The sequence below is a fragment of the Mus musculus genome, chromosome 7, assembly GCF_000001635.26.
Source record: "Mus musculus strain C57BL/6J chromosome 7, GRCm38.p6 C57BL/6J".
NCBI classification, from domain to species: Eukaryota; Metazoa; Chordata; class Mammalia; order Rodentia; family Muridae; genus Mus; species Mus musculus.
In genome coordinates, this window is record NC_000073.6 from 80,981,491 (window position 1) to 80,986,763 (window position 5,273).

Below are 5,273 nucleotides of genomic sequence, written 5' to 3' on the forward strand. Positions count from 1 at the left end.
AAAGAAAAGGAAAGGAAAGGAAAGGAAAGGAAAGGAAAGGAAAGGAAAGGAAAGGAAAGGAAAAAAGAGACAAATCAAAAACCTTCCCCAAACCAAAAACCAAAAAAAGAAATCTTCCTTGCATGCACTTCCCTTCTGGTTTCTTTCTTTCTTCTCTCACTTTAGCTCACGCTGTGAAACTCCAGCTCAGGCTTTCTTTGCTTCTCTTGCTCCCCCCCCCCCCCCCCGTCAGATTTTGGCCTCAAGGCACAGCCAGGGCTCCCTAGCAGGCAAGATGGAGGATTGGTTGACCCTAGGAGACCATAGAGCACCTGTGGACTACAGATGGCTGGAGTAAGTTAGTTAGCCAAGGTCACCTGGCAGGAATTGGAAGCCAGAGGGCTGGCTAAGCGTGCCTTTGACCAGGTACCACTCTGCGTCTTAGCCTGATGCTGGATGGTGTCTGTTCCCAGCACTGAGCCTGGGTTTGTGTGAGGAGGCCCCTCAGTGTCTCTGAATGAGTGAATACAGACGTAAATTCATCCTCACACTTCCTAAGCAGCCCACTAACAAGCTCTTCTTGAAAAACACATGGGCTTATTGATCCAGTCTCCAGTTTCATTCTCCTGCATCTCCTCCCTTATCATCCTGCACAAAGAAAGCCATTAGGTGACCAGGCTATTGATGTCTCCGTCTCTGGGGGGTGAAATGTAAAAGCAAATAACTTTATCCACCTAAAAGTCGTGAGTGCCTTCTCCCACTACCTCCACGATATAGATCAAATGCTTTAGGGTTCTGATGTAGCTCAGTGGCAGAGCACATGATCGGAGCACTGGGTTTGAACTCCTGCATGACAAACACACAAAAAAAGCCCCTCAGTGCCACAGCCAAGGCTTTCAGTGAGCCTTTCCACCTTCCCCAGCTTGGGACCATCTACTCTGGTCACACTATGCTCTTCCGACAAGCGCTGCTGCTCTACCAGCCTTCCAGCAGATCAATCAATGAACAGTGACAGTCTTATGGTGATCTGCACCAGCCGCCTTGCCAAAGGCCAAAATGCAAAGAAATAAGACATTTTGGAGTTCTTACTCTTAAAGATAGTCTTTAAAGATGAGGGGGAGAGAGATAGATCAAAATATGGTCACTGAGATGTCTCCAAGGGAGGGGGACTTGCTGCCAAGCCTGAGAGCCTGAGACCTGACTTTGATCCCTTGGACCCACATGGAAGAAGGACAGAACTGGCTTTGGAAAGTTGTCTTCTGACCCCCCCCCCCCAGTGTTGTTTGGCATGTGAGTGGTTTCCCCTCTGCGTGGTGGAACACAATATACACATACAATATAAATAAATAAGTAATAAAACAAAATTTAAAATATGTGGAAGGAACTGCACGTGGTGATGTATGCCTGTAATCATGGTGTTTGGGAAGCTAGATTGGAAATTTGAGGCTGGCTTGCTGTCTTACTTAGGGTTACTACCACTGTGATGAAACAGGATGGCCCAAAAGCAAGTTGGGAAGGAAAGGGTTTATTTGGCTTATGCTTCCATATCGCTGATCATCATCAAAGGAAGTCAGGGCAGGAACTCACACAGGGCAGGAACCTGGAGGCAGGAGCCGAGACCTGGAGGGGTGCTGCTTACTGGCTTGCTTCACGTGGCTTGCTCAGCCTCTTTTCTTATAAAATCCAGGACCACCAAACAGCAGGGGGAAAACCACTAAGGGTGGGAGTGGGGGGTCCTACTCCATGATTAATTAAGAAAATGCCGTTACAGCTGGATCTCCTGGAGGCATTTCCTCAACTAAGGCTCCTTCTGCTCTGATAACTCTAGTTGTATCAAGTTCACACAAAACCTGACAGTACACTTGGGCTACATACGCAGTTTGAGGTTTGAGGCCTGCCTTGGTTACGTAGAACAATCTGTTTTGTTTTGTTTTTTTAAAGTTGGATTTGGTCTTGGGATAGCTCAGTGATAGAGCAATTGCTTAGTGAATATGGGGCCAAGAACTAATGGGGAACAGACCCGTATGTATGCCAATGTCTAAACATATATTGCATCTATAGGGAACAAACTTAATGGGAACAAACTTATTCTTGTTTGGAGGCAGGCTGGTGGAGATAGTAGTAAAGAAGGATTTTCTTCTAAGTTATGTATGCATTTATATTTTGGTGCTGAGAATCAAACACAAGACCTCACACACGCTAGGCAAGTTTTGTTTACCTGTGAGATCTAGGCTAGCCAGGGCTACATAGGGAGACCTTGTATGGAAAGGCTAAATAGATACATTTTTAAAAATTAGGGCCGGGCGTGGTGGCACATGCCTTTAATCCCAGCACTCAGGAGGCAGAGGCAGGCGGATTTCTGAGTTCAAGGCCAGCCTGGTCTACAAAGTGAATTCCAGGACAGCCAGGGCTACACAGAGAAACCCTGTCTCGAAAAACCAAAACAACAACAACAACAACAAAAAATTAAGACAATGAAAAGCAAACAAAAAAACATACAAAACAAAGTAGGGATGATACTCAGTAGCTTGGTGGCACAGTACTTGAGTGATTAAAAAAGGTCCACCCCTATCCCCAGTACAGAAAAGGGGGAAGGAAAGAGAGGCATAAATAGAAACTTAATGAAAGGGGGAAAATCGATATAGCTAATTGTTATGTATTATAACTCAGTATAATTACAGTGTAATTACTGAGGTGGCAGCAGGAATATCTTGGTGGGCACTGCCAAGGTGTCCTCCAGAGGAATCCCGCCATAAGACAGGCCTAGTATAAAGAAGAATTATTTTGAGGGGGAGAAAGGGGAGTGGCGACCTGGAAAGGGCTAGAGGCAAAGAAGGGGGAGGGAACAGAAAGAGAGGAAGAGAGGCCCCCTGGCACCATGTAGGAAGAGAGAGAGTGACAGAGACACAGAGAGAGAGAGAGACAGACAGACAGACAGAGACAGAGAGAGTGAGAAAGTGAGTGAGAGAGACAGAGACAGAGACAGAGCTGGGGTAGCGAGCAGTCCCTCTTTATATGCCCGGCTTGTACCTGGTGGGCAGCTACATAACTGTTGCTAGGTAGCTGTTGGCCAGAGACTAGTGGGATTGTCTGTAAACCAACACTAATAAGTATACAAAAAATATATTCAACATCAACTTTTTTTAGGGGCCTCCTTGTATAACACTAGCTAGTATGGCACTCACTATGTGGACCAGGTTGTCCTTGAACTTAGTGATCCTCCTGCCTCTGCCTTCTGAATGCTATTATAGGAGTGTACTACCACACCTAGCTTGTAATTCTGTTTGTTTGTTTGTTTTTTCCATATAGGGTCTTGTTTGTAGGCATAATGTTTTTGTGCACTGTGTAAAGGTTACCCATGTTATTCAAATGCTGATTTTTCTGCCCTCATATCTTGCTTCAATCCACACACAGCACTGTAGTGCTTATAGGAAGAATCTCCTGTCTCAAGTTTGTGTAAACAATTCTTACCACTTATTCTCTGCCTTGTCAATAAATGCTGATCACCCAGTGACTGGGCAGAACAGAGAATAAGGCAGGACATCCACCAACCAGAGGAAGGAGAAAGAGGGGAAGGAGATTCAGATTAGCAAGGAGGATGGAGGATTAGGAGCCATAAGGAAGGGGGAGAGAGGGAGAGAGGGAGAGAGAGAGAGAGAAAGAGAGTTCATAGACACACACCAGAAGCCCAAAGAGTCAGATCAATAATAATATGCAAATATCATGGGGTAGGGCTGAGAGGTACCCAGGTTAGCATAAAAAGGAAAGATCATTTAACTGCTCTGTTTTTGAGGTACAGTTTTAAATAAATGTTGCTTCTCTGAGTGATTATTGGGGATCAGCATAAAGTCAAGAAATCCAGCTGCTGGGTTAATTCACTGTAACATTTATATCAAAGTTAATTCATTTATATTTGTGATGTAGCCTTGGATATCCTAGAACTCATTATGTAGCCCAAGCTAGCACAAAACTAATGATACTCCCTCTGCCCCAGTCTTCCAAGAGTGATTTGGGTAGACATCATCACTCCTGGTTTTTTTTTTTTTTTTTTTAACTTTTTTCCCCCCAGGCTCTGTATCCTAGGCTGGACTGGAACTCCCTGTGTAGACAAGATTGGTCTCAAACTTCTAGTAATTCTCTTGTCTCTGCCACCTGTGTACTAAAACATAAGGTACTACCATATCCCACTTTATTTTTCATAATCCACTTTTAATTTTAAAAATATGAATTTTTTTTTGAGGTGAATCTAGGAAGATGGCTCAGCCAGCCTTCCAAGCATGACAACCTGAATTCAATCCCTATAGTTCAAGCAGAAAAGCCAGGGCATAATGAAATTCACGTGCTAGGGAGGGACAGGTGGCTTGCTGGAGTCACAGGACAAGAGGCCTAGCACACTTAAGGTGCAGGTGTAACCCCCATATGCACACAAAATAAAATGTAAAAAACTGTTTCAAAAAAAATAAAATTTGCACATGCCTTTAATCCTAGCACTCAAGCAGTAGCAGGCAGATCTCTGAGTTTGAGGCCAGCCTGGTCTACAGAGTAAGTTCCAGGACAGCCAAGACTGCACACAAAACCCAGTCTCAAAAACAAAAAGTAAATAAATAAATACATAAATAATAAAAATAAACAAAAATGTAAAAAATTGAACTGGGGCAATAACTGTCAGTTTGATCCCCATGTAAAAATGTATGGAGTGGTGGTTCATATTTGTAACCCTAGCACTGGGGAAGCAGAGAGAAGCCTTGGGGATAACTGGCCAGCCAGCCTCTTACCTGTGAGCTCCAGAGCTTCCGGTCAATGAGAGAGCTCAGCTTAAAAATCAAGGTGTACAGAAAGTAAGAAACAACATGAAAAGTTGTCCTCTAGCCTCGGTATGTATGTACACACACACACACATACACACACACACACACACTCACACAACCTGCACACATATGGAAAACACGTATACATATTAAAATAAGATAAAAATGAAAGGGCCAGTGGTAGGGCCCTTGTCTAGCATGTACAAAGCCATGGCTTCAAGCTCAGAGTGCAAAAGGAAAAAGTAGGAACACAGCCTGTGGAATGCCCTGGAAATTAGAGGCAACATAGCATGTTCAATAAATGGCAGGTAATAGTGGGGTGGAAAGAACGAGGAAGGCAGAAAGAGTCAAGCCAGGAGATAAGAAAGGGCGGTATAAGCAGATTAGCTGTTACTATTATAAATGGGGGTGGGGCACTGAGGAGCTTTAAACAGGATACTGAAATGGTTTGTTTCAGAGTGACCCTCACGGCACCATTGAAGGATG